The sequence below is a fragment of the Stegodyphus dumicola genome, chromosome 8 (genome assembly GCF_044657685.1).
Source record: "Stegodyphus dumicola isolate Sdum_Otavi_A_Nest chromosome 8, ASM4465768v1".
Classification (NCBI taxonomy): domain Eukaryota; kingdom Metazoa; phylum Arthropoda; class Arachnida; order Araneae; family Eresidae; genus Stegodyphus; species Stegodyphus dumicola.
In genome coordinates, this window is record NC_140775.1 from 130656507 (window position 1) to 130674230 (window position 17724).

The 17724-nt window shown below is 34.9% G+C and overlaps 1 protein-coding gene across 1 annotated transcript in view; it reads left to right on the forward strand.

The window, feature by feature from the left end:
* Nucleotides 1–17724, forward strand: part of LOC118185950 (ATP-dependent RNA helicase DDX19A-like) — a 103778-nt gene that overhangs the window by 17941 nt on the left and 68113 nt on the right. The window lies entirely within an intron of this gene.

The following is a 17724-nucleotide window of genomic DNA, read 5'->3' on the forward strand; positions in this document are numbered from 1 at the left end:
TACACCACAGTTCGAACCTGGGCCCTTCCGAACCGAACTTGGGTTCGAACCTGGGCCCTTCGGTACGGCAGTTAGCGTTGCTAACTACTATCGCAATTGGGCGGCAGCGAAGACTCTGCAGGGAATATACCTTCTGCGTTATCAGGTATCATAATCTCGGAGTCCTAGTGACCTTTCCTCTTCTCTTTCACTTCTTCCTTTTGTTTCCTATTATTAACAATGGGGCTTACTTTGACGTAAATTTACTACTCTTTTACTGTTTCATCATGGTGAGAAAATTGCCTACTCGTTTGCCGTTCATGGAGACCAGTGTGGTTGGAAAGAAGGATCCTGGCAGTTGAGGGGCGACTGTCTCCAACACGCTGCTTTGGTCTCTGCTTCAGCCCGAACGTGAGCACTTAGCTGTACCCGCTAGTGTCAGTCGGCTGGTCACTAGTTCTTCAGGTCAATGGCTTGATGATAAGCTTTCGGAAAAGCTGGCTGGAAGGGCTTTAATTTGCATATAGGCCCGTTTAGGCCTAGCACATGGAAATGTGTTCCCTCGTTTGACTCTGTACTATGATTCTAAACTAATGAGTGGACTGTATAGCAAAAGAACTAATTTATTGACAGTAATTAACTTCATTCAGGTCTATTACATGCTCTGGCATGTTGCTTAGCCGAATCCAGATGGCCAAGTGAAAGTTTCTCTCCCTATCCAATAGGTGACGCTGTATTAACATGTCGCCGCTCGTTGAAATTCCAGATTTCAACATGTAAATTACAAACAAACATACAATTTAACAATTCAAGAAAAACTAATTCTACAGTATAATATGAAAGCTAATAGATAATCTTTCATCATGAATATAATATAACATTTTAAGAACATACACATTCACTATGCTATAATCTAACTTGCTCTTTTTTAAAACAGTTTCATTTTAATATAAAGCACTTTTTGCAATAAGAAAACAGTCATATGAACCATTATTATCTTGGATTGATAATAAACAAATTTTACTAATACATCGAAAATACACACCATTTTATGTTTTCATTTTAACAACTCTAGCTTTATTATTTTTACCAGGTAAAACTTCTAGAATTCTAGCTAAAGACCATTTAAATGGGGGGGGGGGAGATTATCTTCCTTTAACACAACTAACATACTATGCCTTTGAGTTTTCTTTATTAATAAACCATTTGGTGCGTTGTTGGAGATGATTTAAATAATCAGTTTGCCAACATTTCCAAATAACTTGAATGAACTTGGTACTTGCCATTTAGAAAGTCTGTTATCTGTAAGATGAGACAAATCCAGTTCAGGATATGAAGTAATGGAACGTCCAATTAAAAAAAGACACGGTGGTAAGGCCTTCAAAGTCATTTGCATCTGTTGATAAAGGTAAAATTAGACGAGAATTCAGAATACCTTCAATCTGTGTGACAACATTCCAAAATTTTAAAGTCAATTTATAACTGCCGATTGTACGCTGAAGATGATATTTAAATGACTTAATACCTGCTTTCCATAAGCCACCGAAATGTAGTGCTCTAGGTGGAATCAGTTTCCAATTTATACCTTTAGATGTTAAGAAATCTGCAATGTCAGAATAAGATCTAAGGACTAAGGTATGTAATTTTTTCAGTTCTGATTTTGCATCAGCTATATTAGTACCGTTATCTGACATTATGGTATTACATTTTCCACGTCTAGCAATAAGTCTTTTAATAGTAGCAAGTAATGAATCTGTGGTTAAATCAGTTACTACCTCTAAATGTACCGCTTTAGTAGCTAAACATATGAATATAGCAACGTACACTTTTGCATAATTACCTTTTCTCTGATTTTTTTTACTTGATGAGGAACGGACCAGGAAAATCGAGTACACAAGTATTAAATACAAACCCTGGGTTAACTCTTTCAACAGGTAAATTTCTCAAACGTTGTTCACAAACAATTGGTTTGACCTCAAAACATGTTACACATTCATGTACAACCTTTCGAGCTATATCTCGACCATTAATAACCCAAAATTTACTACGAACCTGATGCAATAGTGCTTGCGCACCAAGATGTAAATATTTAACATGGTAATACTGAAAAATTAATCTAGTAAATACATGTAGAATTTGACTTGATTCACAGCATGAGAGCACGAAGTAATATTTAAATGGTTTATTTAATATAAAGAAATAAAAGTAATTAAGAAAAGTATATAAAGATGAAGTTAACGGTATGCAGGATTAACATAATGATGCAGCAACAGTTTTTTTTACACCTAAAGGCATAACATCAAAAGCACAATCTAAGTTCATAAACTCTTGAAGACGTGTGGCCGTCTGCTCACGTCTGCCCTCCACTCTCGACCAGGTCTCAGCGCTGTCTGGGATGATTCTTACTGCGCTGGGTGATGCTATACTGATGACGTCATAATCCTGGTATTCTAATTCAGCATTGGACGTTGATGACTCCCACAGCTTCGGCCAGCCTGAAGAGGCATCGTCCTCGATGTCTGTTGAATGGACATCACCATCATGTACCTGCAAAGATAATAAAAAAAAAAAAAAAAGAAAAAGAAAAAGAAAAAAAAGAGTATCAGGTACTTAGGTTTTGAACTGATACAAGCATTAAATCAATTTGACCATGGCTTCATATGGTCAGCCGCAGTAGATGTCAAATTTGGTCCTTCATGGCATCCTACTTTCTCGATTTCGTATCTGTCATTTGATCGAACAGCTATGATTTTATACGGTCCATGAAACTTAGGTCGTAGTTTCAAACCAGTCCCATATTGAGTTCTCTGAATGGCTACCAAGTCGCCAATCTTGTATAGTTTCGGTTTCTTACGTTTCTTGTTGAATTGTTTTCGATTCTCTTCTTGAATCCTAAAAATGTTGTTTTTCGCATCTTCTCTCATTTCGTCACGTTCTTGCATCAATTGTTTTAGATATTCTTCATTCAATATTTCACTAATTCTCAAATCTTCTTTATTCTTCATTTTCGTGCCTATGAGAAGCTCAAACGGTGAATATTTCGTACTTCTCGTAGTTGTACTGTTGATTATTCTCTGAACATCTGGAACATACTTAAACCATTTCGTTGAATCTTCATGTGATAATTTTGACAAAACAGGAATCAAAATTCTATGAATTCGCTCAATTTGTCCGTTACCTCTTGGAATACCGGTAGTAATTTTGACATGTTCTATTCCTTCTTCAGTACAATAAGCTGAAAATTCTTTCGATGTAAAGGCACTACCTCGATCTGAAATGATTCTGGCTGGATTTCCAGATACAGTCTGTTGTTGCTTCAATTTTGAAATAACTTCTTGTGTAGTTGGTGATTTCACTGGATAGAACCAAGTAAATTTCGTAAAAGCGTCGACAACAGTTAAAATGTGTTGGTATCTCTTGTTCGTCGATGGAAGAGGTCCAATAAAGTCGATATGATACGTACTCAAGGGAACGTTTTCTTTCGGTACAGGATGAAGAAATCCTTCTGCTTTTCCTTGTTTCTTGTTGTACAGTATACATTCTATACAGTTAGCAATTACTTTTTCAACTTTGCATTTCAGTCTGGGAATATAGAATTCTTGCTCTACGGCATTCACAGTTTTATCTACAGCAAAGTGGCCTTTTTTATGTACCTTCTGTATGATTTCATTCTGTAGGGATTCTGGCACTACTAGAAGATCTTTACCATTTTCAAATTTGTACAAAATATCATTTCTCACGAAGAATCCATTTTCTTCTCCCTTCTCAACTAAATTCTTGATTAATTTCACATGTTCATCTTCATTCTGTTGTTGTGCTAACCGAATCTTCTCAGTTACATCGGATGTGTATGATGTTAAAATTAGAGCATTTCTACTTAAAGTATCAGCATGTTTCATTTGGCTTCCTGAACGATGTAAAATTTCGTAATCGAATTCTTCAATAAACATTGCCCATCTCACAATTTTAGGAGTTAAATCTTTCTTATCTAAAGTTTTCTGAAAAGCACTACAATCAGTTACAATTTTGAATTTAGTCCCTAACAAATACTAGTTTCGAAATTTCTTCAGAGCTTCTATTACTGCAAGGGCTTCTAATTCGTAACTACAGAGTTTCTCTTGCTGCGGTGAAGTCTTCTTACTCATATACTGGATTGGGTGATAATTACCATCATCAGACAATTGGAGTAATACCGCACCAAAGCCTTGACTACTAGCATCAGTATGGAGTTCTAATGGATATCCTTGCCTAAATATATGTAGAACAGGTGCCTGAGAGAGAATTTCTTTTAATCTGCAAAAAGCTTCCTGTTGTTCGGAATCGAACTTAAAACCAATACCTTTTTCTAAGTAAGTCACTAAGAGGTTTAGCTATTTTAGCATACTGAGGAATGAATTTACGAAAATATCCCGTTAGTCCTAAAAAGCTTTGTAGTTGTTTACAGTTACGCGGTTGTGGAAAGTTTCGAACGGCAACAGTTTTGGAAGATCGATGGTCGAATAGTTCCGTTTTCAATTACATGCCCCAAAAATTCAATTTTACGTTTTAAGAATTGGCACTTTTTGAAATTTATTTGTAATCCATACTCCGAAGCAGTTTTGAATACTCTTTCTAATTTGTCTAAACATTCAACTTCATCATTAGCCGGTATGACTATATCATCCATATAAATAATTAGTACACCCTCATTTAGCAAGTCACGAAATACTGAATAAATATACCTTTGAAAAACATTTGGACTAATACATAAACCAAAAGGAGCTTTAAGAAATTCGTAGATACCATTATGTGTTACAAAAGCGGTATATTTGATGCAATTTTCGTCTGTGTCTACATGGAAAAAGCCATTTTTCAAATCTAGTGTCGTGAAGACTTTTGACTGTTCTAAGCGATCAAGTACTTCCGGAATTAAAGGCAGTGGAAATTTGTCTTTAATAATCTTCTTATTTAATTTCCGATAATCTATACATAAACGTTTCGAATTATTACGCTTGTTACACAAAACAATAGGCGCCGAATAATTAGAATTGCTAGGCTTTATTATGCCCTCTTTCAACCATTCCTTAATTTGATCGTCAACAACTTTTTGTTCCGCGAAAGACATGTATCTTCTATTTTGACAGACAGGAATATCATCGCATAAATTTATTTGCATCTTGAAGTCAGATTGTCTATTTTTCCGAGGCTGGTACGAATTAATTAAATTACACAGTCTTTCTTTATGTTCTTCATTCGAAATATGCGATAAATCAATCTCGTTGACAGAAATAGCATTCACCAGATGTGAAAGGTAATTAAACGTCGCGCTACTTCCGCTTTCGGGACTTTTGTTTACATTAACAGAGACGCCAGACGATCGCGAAGGATCATAAGCATGCTTCAATGAGACAGCAATATTCAAATTTCCCATAACGCAACGAACGTTAGAATTTCGATATGACTCAGCAGTTATCAAGTTTACATTACTTTTATTCCGATGAGAAATTATTTGAAGGCCATTTCTCAGTAAAAGAGAAGTTAAAACTGACTCAATACATCCAAACCTAATACAATTTGATTACATAATGACTTAACAACCTAAATTTTCGTACGAAGTGAAAAATTATCAATTGAAATATCAGAAATGAAAAAGCCGATGGGGTACGTTTGCTTTGATTCAATTCCGTTTAATGTGATATCGCTACAATTTAAATTAGGAGAACCAATCTGCTTGTGTAACTCTACACTGCATATCGTTACATCTGAACCAGTGTCAACTAAACTATTAACTAAATGATTATTTATTTCTACAGTCTTCATAATTCTACTTTTGTCGAAAATTCGTTGTAATAAAGCTGCTTGATGTGTCTCGGGGGTCTGCTCTGGACAGTTCGTTGAATAATGCCCGAACTTCTTACATTTTATACATTTTACACCCTTTGATTTGTTTACACAATGTTTTGAATAATGCCCAAATTTTTGGCAATTAAAACATTTGACCTTATTAACGTTAGATTGATTTCGGTTTGATGACGAAAGCTTACTTCTATCTTTAACTTGAGTGTCTACTTTCGGTTTCGGATTTTTAAACTTATCATTGTCTGATCTCATTTTATCATAAATTTTAAGCCTTTGTTTAAATTCAAAATTTTAAGCCTTTGTTTAAATGTATATTGTTTCACAACCATACAGTATAGTTTTCCTAACCACAGAATCGGGAATACCATCAATAACATATTTAATTAATGAAGCATCTTCAATGTTACCTCGCGAACACATTTCTTTCATTTTCAAAAAATACTCATCTAAAGATTCATTAGGCATTAATTTACGTTTACATAACATTTCATGCAATTCAGCAGAATTAAAAGCTTTACCATATTCAGATTTCAAAAGCTTTTTTAACTTACACCAGTCATTAACTTTAGGTTCACTCTGAATAAATAGTTTCGCTTTACCTTTTAATGATCTTTTAGCAAAAACTAATTTATGCAAATCACTTAATTTCAAAGAATTTATAACATCTTCAAATTCATCAATCCATTTATCAACATTTTCATATGAATTACCAGAAAAAGGATTAACAATACTTTCAATATCAGAAAAACTAAGATGAGGTTTAAAATGATCTTGAATTGGAAGCTGCATACTGTTATTTACTTGAGACTCATTAAAACCAGGATTGTCTCTTTGATTATCATCAAGCATTACTTCAGAAATTTTATTAATAGTTTCATCTTCAATATCACTATTTTCTTCATGCAAAATATTTTCAAATAATACAGATAAATCACATAGGAAAGAGACAATTCGGGTTACGACTTCCGTTTTTGAACCCTCTGAATTTATGCACAATACATTGCAAACTTTAATTAACTCATTCAAAGTAAAACTATTCTGCACTGTATCTATTTTCTTATTAAATTCTTCAGAATCTGGTTTAAATATAAAGCCAGAAAATTCACGTAATCTTTTCCGGTTATTTCGATCTCCATCAGTATTAAAAATAAGCTTATGCAAACTTTTGATTTCAGAACTTTTACTGTTCTTTAAAGCTGCTTCCAATTCTGGAATTTCTACTAACTTCATATTGGAAAGAAAGTTTTGTACTCACCCGACAGATGATCGTCGTCAATTGGGTAATCCACACTTTATACGAGTAATCCAATAAATCGAATAACTTTCACTCAGTTGTTCAAAGGACAGTTCTACTACTCGCACATTTTGGAATTCGAGGCCGCACGGTTGGTCGCCATATTTTTTTGTAGAATTTGACTTGATTCACAGCATGAGAGCACGAAGTAATATTTAAATGGTTTATTTAATATAAAGAAATAAAAGTAATTAAGAAAAGTATATAAAGATGAAGTTAACGGTATGCAGGATTAACATAATGATGCACCAACAGTTTTTTTACACCTAAAGGCATAACATCAAAAGCACAATCTAAGTTCATAAACTCTTGAAGACGTGTGAGCAGTCTGCTCACGTCTGCTCTCCACTCTCGACCAGGTCTCAGCGCTGTCTGGGATGATTCTTACTGCGCTGGGTGATGCTATACTGATGACGTCATAATCCTGGTATTCTAATTCAGCATTGGACGTTGATGACTCCCACATACATGATCTTTTGGAATTACATAAGGAAATTTTTTATTGTAATTAAGATTACTATTGGCAAGTCTGCCTCTTATTCTCAGAAGAGAATCATTATCTAGAAATGGATATAAAATTTTTAACTTACTTTTGGAAGGAACAAAATTCTTATTTTTTAAAGATAGAATATCCTCCCTAAAATGTTGTAACTGTACATACCTGATCATGATTTTCTCAGCGTCATCCAATTCTTTAACAGAGAACCTATTAATTTTTTCCCTTGCAATTGGTTATAAATCTACAAACAAAACTTAATACACGAATAATACGAATATAGTTATTACTAATGTTAAGAATATGATCCAAAGCAAGGGAATTAGATTTCGCATACTAAGTCATTATCCTTGAGTTCTTTGACGTATTCCACATCAGCCATATCAGATGAAATTACTTCACAAGGATTAGTCAAAAAACCTCTTCTTAGTCAAGAAAGTTGGTCCATACCACCATAAATCATTATTAAGATCTTTAGGCTCAGCTCCACGTGATATCAAATCAGCTGGATTATTATGAGTGCTAACATGATACCACTCATGAACAGCAGTCATGCTGCGAATAACAGACACTCTATTAGCAACAAATGTCTTTAGTTGATGGGGTTCCTTCTTAATCCATGCTAACACTATTGACGAATTAGTGAAATAATACACCTTGATCATAGGCAGCTGAATGACCTCTAATATTCTTTTTATTAGTTTTACTAAAGAACTGCACCAAAAAGTTACAAACGAGGAACTGTAATTGACTTCAGAGGTGACACGCGAGACTTGCTGCACAGAAGTCTTGATGAACATTCATTCGAAGATGACTACATTTCACGTAAGTTGCAGCACCATAGGCTTTCTGACTAGCATCAAAGAATCCTATAATTTCTACTTGCTGTAATCCATTGGTTAGAACAAATCTAGGGATGCGATAATCGTTGACCATTTTTAGACTATGCGGAAATGCCTTCCATTCTTCAAAGTAAGTTTTAGGAAGAGGTGTATTTCAATTTATTTTTAGAAGCCAAAGGTTTTGTAGAAATATTTAGCTTTTGTCGTTTAACAGGTCCAATTAAACCTAACGGATCAAAGAGGCTACCTATTGTTGATAACACATTTCTTTTCGTTCCTGTTTCATCAATGTCAAGTGTGTCATAAGAAAAATGGTCTGTAGACGTATTTTATGTCATTCCGAAGGCCTTTGTAATCTGAGGCTTATCAATAACTTGAAAGGAGTAATCCTGAGTTGTACTTTTTTTATTCTTTAATAGTTCTGTATTGCATTCCACCATGTTCTAGAAGACAGGTTAACTCTGTCTGCAACTCCTTGGCTTCTTGCAGCGTATTAGCTCCAGTGATAATGTCGTCCACGTAACAGTCCTTCAGTATGGCTCTTGAGAACCCTTGTTGCGAGAAATGGTGCACTTGTTGTTCCGTATGTTACAGTCCTTAGACGATAAGTCTGCACAGGACTACCAACTGATTCTTTCCACTAGATCAACTGCAGGTTTCGTTGAGTTGGCTCGATAAGTATTTGTCTATACATCTTCTAAACATCAGTTCCTAATGCATAGTTGTACTTTCGAAATCGAATAATAATAGAAAATAAATCTTGAGGTATTCGCCATTTCATTAATATTGAATTAAGTGATTTTCCATTACTGTAGCCTCTGATGCATTAAACACAACGCGAAGCTTGGTAGAGGTTTTTTCTGGCCGATAAACTCCATGATGACTAAGATAGTTGCAAGTCGATGTTTCAATTTCTTGAACTTCTGCCGTGTGATTTAGATCTTTATATTCCTTGACAAAATTCTTATATAATGTTTTCATATTGGAATCGCTTTCTAGTCGATTCCATACTTGATGCAATCTTTTCTCAGCCAGCATTTTCAATTCTCCTAATTCTACACCTTCCCTTATAGGTCACTGAACCAGCGCTTAATTTCTAAAATTAGAAGTGCCGGAGCCCTGTGGAAGACTGTGAGGAACGAAAGAAAAAAAATAAACAAAATACTAAAAATTAAAATATTTAATAATTAAATTTAAATTAGAATAATTGTAAACAGAAATTTAATAAATTATTAAATTAATTTTAAGTAGTTAAACAGAAAAAAATATCGCACCTTGTCTTATTTGGGGCATTGGCAGGAATTGCAATACCACTTAGAAGCTAAGAAGCAGCTCAGGCGATCTGCGTCAGAACTTAAACTCTGATTATACGTATAATGTACTGTTCCAAGGGATCAACCGGCACCACTTTTTTTTTTCAGCACACCAAGGAAAAAAACTAGAACGATTAAAACTCCGCTAAGAAGGATCGTGAGAATTCTAGACACACTATGAGGATATGGAAGGTTTGTTTGTTTATGTGATTACGGCAAAGCCTCGAGGGCTATCTATCTAAGGGGAGGGATGCCTTCGTGGATAGAGGATATGGAAAGAAATTTTAACGAAAAAGTGTAGCTTTGAAAATAAAGTGGTAAGAGTTCAAGACTTTCTGATCGCGATGCCGTGCAGATATAATTCTGGCCGTCAGGGAGAAATTTTCTCTGAATACTATTCGGTAACAATGTGAGAACAAACATAAGACTTCTCTATACAAGTGACAGCCCCCTCCGTTTGGTTACATCATTCAGAAAGTCAGCAGGAGCTCTACAATAGGAAGTCACTAGCGTGGAACGTGCAAGACCAGAATATCACTTTTACTACTCTGAGGAACACAAAATTTGCCCGCTGTCATAAATTCATTGCACATCTTGGAGAATAAGCCCTTGACATATGATTGGGGGCTTTTCTTTCCTTAAAAGTCTCAACCTCTGCACAAGGTTTGAAAGCAAAGGACTTTTAAGGCATTTTTGCTATTAAAACAAAATTTATGTGCTAAAATCGTGGTTCACTTACATAAAAGAAGTGCCTGAGCCCTTTTATTTAGGACTCCGGTGCGCTCCGGCTGAAATTATAATTTATCTCGAAAGCTGAGAAGTACCGGAGCCGGGCTCCGGCTCTGCACTGAACTACCTATCTTCCATCATTTTGTCTATAGTGAGTACGCTTGAAATTTTCTTCACAGTATTTTTCTTATTCACTCAAAGCATCCTCGATATTTTCAATTGATTCAAGTTTCCAAAATCTTTGCAAAATTTCGTCGACCCTTTCTTCATTATTCAGCACTAAGCCACAATAATTTACTTCGGAGTTACTCTTACGTGCACCAGACGAGATATATCCAAAAACTGTTTCTTGGAATATCAAAAGTTGATTTTTTAATTGACATTTTCCTTGTTTTAAAATCTCAAAAAACAGTTCAGCCCGTAATAACATATCTATTTTGTTAGGTGTTCCAAATTGTGGATCCACTAATTCAATATCAATGGGAATATTTAATGACTGCACATCTAACCTTTATTTTAGAAATAACCAAACAGTTAACTGATATCTTGCATGTGTTAAATCCTTATTCGAAATCTGTACATCCAGTTGATAATTAATATTTATAACGTTCTCATTAATTCCAGATACAGATGCATAAATTCTTTCTTTTTATCTAACAAATTAGCAACTCCTTCACACAGGAAACAACTCATGCCGTTATCAAGTGTTGCGCGAAATGGAATTCTTTTCCCTTCTGAATTGCAAACATATTATTGAAGTCTCTAATAATACGTTTTTTCTCTGTGTCAAAAGACAACTTGATTGATTTTTATTATAGACATCTATCTGCATTCTTCTTTATAATTTCGTCACTCGTTGCTTCTGTTTTTGTTTTGTGTAACTGTAATTCGATGACGTCATTTCTGAGAAGGCGATGGATTAATGAATGATATGTTTTATGGCAATCTGAACTTAGAATTGCATTTTGCGATTATGTTTCTTACTGAGACAGTTTGAACACAATTTGTGGTTTTTAACTATTTCATATTTTTGATTTGGATTTAGTTTTAAAAATGAATCACATTTATGCACTGGATGATCATTACTTTTACATATAACACAAGTCGAAACACTATCGGTTTTAACCATCGGAGCCTTTGATTTCGAACTTTTTTCTAATGGATATTTCACTTTATTAGCATTACGGTTAATGTTATCCAATAACTGACATCTTTTCTCTAAAAACGAAATTAATTCATCAAATGTAGGAACTTCCGTAGCATTAATGCTTAATTCAGATTGTTTGCGCGTTTCATAATCTAGTTTCTGAAGTACAATATTTAATAAAAGAATCTCCGATATATTTTTTTTCTCATATTTTAAAACATTCAAAGCCCTAACGTTTTTAGTAGCATTATCTATTACATATCTTATCCCTTTAGACGATTCGAATGTTAAAGTACGTAAATCCATTATTGACTTTATATGCGTCTCAATTAATATTCTTTTATTGTCATACCTATCTTGAAGAGCTTTAAATAGAGAACTGAAAGTATCATCAACAGTTTCAAGATTTTTTGCTTCATCATTTAATGCAGCCTTTAAATAGTAGAGTTTCTGAACTTCTGTCAGTTGAGTGTTATTAGCTATGATGTTTTCGAATTGAAGCTTAAAATTATTCCATTCGGTATATTTACCAGAAAATTTAGGAATTGGTAATTCTGGCAAACGTATTTGGACGTAAAGAATCAAATTTATTACAGTTATTTTCATGTTCGGAATGAGCGATAGATGATAGAATTTCCATAATTCTTACCTCGAGTAGTACTTCAGTTCTTTATTCCATTTCGGCGATTTCTTCATCGATGGCTGTGACGTCTTTTTCGTCAACGCTTTCGAAATATCTATTCCTCAAGTTTCTAATATCCATTTGAATGTTTTGAAGGGATGTATACTTTATTTGAATTTCGTTTTTATTCGAATTATCATCATATTCTTTCACTACGTTTTCTAACCTAGTTAGTTTCGCTTTTAACGAAGTTTTATTTCTATCTAATGCCAGCATTTTGTTCATTTCTCCGGCGAGTTCATTTCTCCACTCCTAACGAGTGGACTGTATAGCAAAAGAACTAACTAATTTATTGACAGTAATTAACTCCATTCAGATCTATTACATGCTCTGGCATGTTGCTTAGCCTAATCCAGATGGCCAAGTGAAAATTTCTTTTCCTATCTAATAGGTGCGCTGTATTCTAACTTAACAGACTCCATGGTAGATGGGGTGGCCGGACTGGAATTTTTTCTATCTATAATATGGCAACTTTAATTTCTTCTCTCAAATCAGATGGAAATGAAAAACTGTGGAACTGCTAAGCAAATAATGCATTCATAAATGCACTTCTACCATACTTAATGTTAAAAAATGTCCTAAGTTTTTCATTCATTACTGGTCAGCTGGAAAATCTATCGCCATTTCTCATTCATATGTACAGTGTATCCTCAGCTGGCAAGCAAAAATACGTAAAAAGGCTGCGTTCAGCATCCCTGTACATGGAGATGATATCTGATGCATAATTCTCTTCTCTCCTAAAAATGACAAATATGGGCGAGTATTTTATTCTCTATTATCTCCCCCTCTCCACATAATTCTTTGAAAACGTCTAGAGGTATCATTTCAGAAATAAACCTAATATCAGTATCTGAGGAAGAACTTTTAAAAGAATTTACTGAGAAAAATGTGTGTGGGGGGGATCTCACCGAATTAAAATCCGTAGTGAATGCAGCTTGTTTACACAAAACATGTTATTCTGGTGTTCCCACATCCAGAGCTTACCGAAAGCTATTAAGACAGGTTACCTTAACCAACAGGATCAAAAGTGTCACGTGAAAATTGGCTCTCCACTCTCTGATGTGTTTCGTCAATAACAGGGTGTTCCACAACGCAGTCTACTAAGTGTTGTAACTCTGTTTAGTTTGAAAATTAATTCTATTGTCAAACAGCTCCTCTTCTCCAATTGTCCATGAAATGCTCTACCTTAACGATCTGCAAATCAGTTGCCAGGGGATCAGACATGAAACACGTCGAGAGAGAACTACAGACATGCTGAATAGAATAGTTAAATGGTCGCAGGAGAATGGTTTCAAGTTTTCTACCCAGAAGACTGTGTGCATGTATTTTTATCGCAAGAAATTTCCTCATCCTGATCCCGAAATTTATTTCAGTGCTCCGTAACCTTTTCTCACCTGCGACGCACAAAAAATCTTTCTGGAATTTCGTGGCACACCAAAAGCTAATGTATATATGTATTGATTTATACACAAAATTTGCAATAAATTTTTGTTTTTAATTTGAAAAATATACAATTATAAAACCATAACATATTTATTTATATGCAATCATAATAATTATCAATGTGATACCTGCGCTTAAAAAGTTATATATTTTTGAGTTCCGAGTTATCAAGGAAGTGCCGAAAAAATTCAAATGCTGACACACTTACAATCACACACACAACCACACAACAGTGAAATATATAAAAACATTTAAAATAGACATTATTAAGGAAAAAAATTGTCATTGTGTATTAAAATACATGATAAAAAATTGCAAAATGTAAAATACATGTATTTGATTGCGGCACACCTATATCCTACTCATGGCACACCGGTTGCGGAGCACTGATTTATTTGCAGGACGTACTGCTTCCTGTAGAAAAGGAGAGAAAATTCCTGGTAGTGCTGTTCGACCGTAAGCTTACTTTCCTTCCTCATATCTTCTCTCTAAAAATAAATATTTTAAAAACTGTGGAAATAATGACAGTCTTGTTGAATACCTCCTGGGAAACCGACTGCAGCCCAATGTTTCTTATAAGGAGAGCCCTTATCCGCTCAAAACTTGACTACAGGTCAGTCATTTACGGATCGGCAAAGCCTTCTGTGCTGGCCAAACTTAATCCTGTACATCATCAAGCATTTCGAATTTGCATAGTTGCCTTTAGAAGATCTCCATTGGAAAGCCTGTATGTGGAATGTAACAAGACGTTTTGCATTTAAGACGTGAATATCTTTGTCTCAAGCACTGTTTTATTGTCATATCCCAGATCAAGAATCCCGTCCGTTTACATTTACTCAATGATTCATGCTCTCGTTTGTATGAGGTACGTCCATTATCTATAGCATCTTTGCTCAGAGTAGGCACATTGCTGGAGCAGTACAATATGTCAAATATCAATACATAGATGGGGAATTTCTATGAGATTCAACCTTGGGAGGACTGGAAAATTCAGCTTCTTGATACGACCAACATTGGGATAATTCTAATACTAGTGATATCATTTACAGGAAGATTTTTGCGGAGCATAGCCATAAATATAGAAATTATATCCCTCTCTATACAAATGGATCAAAATCCCAAGATCATGTTAGTGAAGTTTTTGCAGTGGAAAAAGCAATTGTTGTTGGGTGTCACCTACAGCCAGCCTGCTCGATTTTCTCTTCTGAACTTACTGCAAATTTCAGACTTTGAACTTCTTCTCGAAACGACATTGCATGAATTTCATTATCTATACAGATTCTTTGAGTGCCTTATACAGATTATACTGAAAATTCATTGAAAGAATCCTACTTATAGTTCGCATCCCATATTACCTGTATTCTGAAGCTTAACCGTTTGAGTGCCACATGCCTTTTCCCGTCCAAAAGTGCCAAGGAGCACTTTTTCGCTTGTCTTATTCTCGCTCCAAAAGTGCCAAGGAACGCTTTTCCACTTGTCTTATTCTCGCTTCAAAAGTGCCAAGGAACGCTTTTTCGCTTGTCTTATTCTTTCTTCAAAAGTGCCAAGAAGCTCTTTTTCGCTTGTTTTATTCTCTCTCCAAACGTGCCAAGCGGCGCTGTAGCGCGTCCCTTATTCTCCGATTAAAAATGCCAAGGAGTGCTATTGCGTTGTTTTCTGCTCTTATATGGTAAGTTGCAATTGTTTCAATTCAGTGTTGTTCTGACATCTTTCTCGGCAGATATCAGCGTCTACAGTATATCAGCGTACAGATATCAGCGTTTTTAAATAATATTAAAATATTATTTATATATTTTATTGCATGTATAAAAAGTATGTACAGTAAAATTTTCGCTAATTTTTTATGTAATCTACAGTATAATTTTATTTTTATTTGCTGCCTTTCAGCAATTCAATGGCTTCTAAACGTAAAACAAGTAGTATAACAGAGGATTGGAATTGCTGCAGCGATAATAGTGATATTGTTATTTTTAAAAGAAGAAGAATTAGTGTCATCGATGATTCTGATAATTAATATCCATAATACTGGTGACATTTCGAAATATATTGTGATTGCTGAAAATGAATATATTGACCAAAGCAATTCATTCGAATTCATTGAAAAGTCGTAACCGCAATACCGTTTAACTAATAGATCCAAACCGACTGAATATTTTAATCTCTTTTTCACTAATTCTCTTTGTGCAATGATGGTTGAGGAAAAAAAGACTTGCAGAAGCATTGTTATCAAAATCCACAAAAACTGATAAGTTTAGAATGGTAAGTTATCATTCCAATCCCTGTATCCAATCACTCTCCTGAAACTGAAGGCATTTGTAGCCGTACTATTGGAAATGGGGGTAACAAATAAGCCAATAATATATTCATATTGGTCTGTATAAGATATTCTCCCGCCTTCTTAGCATGCCTTCGTGGTGTAATGGTCAGCACACTCGGCGCGTATTCGAGAGGTCCATGGTTCGAGTCCCGGCGAGGGCATTACTCATTTTTCGTGACTCCTGCTTCAAAAAAATTCAAATGACAGTGGCGCCCGAACTAAAAAGGGGGGGGTGGATGGTGATTCGCGACTGGGGCCTCTAATCGCCAGTGGCCCTTCGAAAGGGGGAGTATATAAGGTATTTCTCCCACATTCTTAGCATGCTTTCGTGGTGTAATGGTCAGCACACTCGGCGCGTATTTGAGAGGTCCGAGTCCCGGCAAGGGCATTGCTCATTTTTCGTTTCCTGCTTCAAAAATCATAACTCTACAACTGAAAGTTCTAGAACTATACTTTGGTTTAAAACGATGTTCCCGATGAACATATATCAAAATATTATAAGATGTTTTCATATAGTTGATAATAAAAAGTGTTTTTCACCAGAACATGAAAATTATGACGCATGTGCTAAATTCAATTCGATTGTTGAGCACAACAATCGCATGTTTTGTTTTAAGCATATTGCCCTCCGCACAAAACGTTGTCTGTCGATGAATCTTTACTCGTATACACGTTACACAGGGAAAAACCACGAAAACGCCCATACAGCCAGCCCGTTCACGGGATTTGAACCTCAGACCGAACTACCAGTGTTCAGCGACTTTACCGCTCGGCCGCTGGTGGGCCTTAAGTTTGGGATTTCATAATAGTTTCAATACAGCTAAAAACACACGTCTGGTTATATCTTATGCTCATAAAATAAAGGTATTGTCCATATGTAAGCTTATAAATAAAATGAAATTTTAAGAAATAAATATGTTCATATTTTTAAGAGGGATGGCAAATATACTTTCTCATTGCAGAAAGTAGATTCATAATTTTACATATTTTAAGAACAAGATGTCTTTCCTTAAGAAAGCATTCTTTTGAAAGAAATATTAGCTGCAAAAAATTTAATGTGGTATTGTTTTGTTAAGGAAAATTCCTTTACATAATGAGCACACCAGCGGCCGAGCAGCAAATTCGCTGAACACTGGTAGTTCGACTTAGGTTCAATACTAGGTGAACGTGCTGGCTGCATGGGTGTTTCCGTGGTTTTCCACATCTGTAACATGTATATGAGCCAGTTTACCTTATGTCCTCCAGGAAGGCATTAATTAGTACTTTTAGTACGAAGCATATAATTAGTACATTACTGCATTGCTTTTACTGTTAGAATTTCATATTGTGAACCAACATAATATTATATACCTGGTGTAATTAGAATCATATAATGCAGTGTTTAAATATGTCATGACAGTAAGCAAAACATCAATGTATGATATAATAGTATAATAAGGTAGTGCATTTAGTAATAAGATGCATGAATACGTTTAGTCAATGGTATTATATAGCATAATACTTTAATATTATGAAACAGAGCAATGATAAAAATAATACTATAAATCAAATATAACTAAATGTGAAATACCTTTTAAAATGGTGCCTCAATGTAGTACTACAAGTGACTACAATGAGGCATCATTTAAAAGGTATTTCACATTA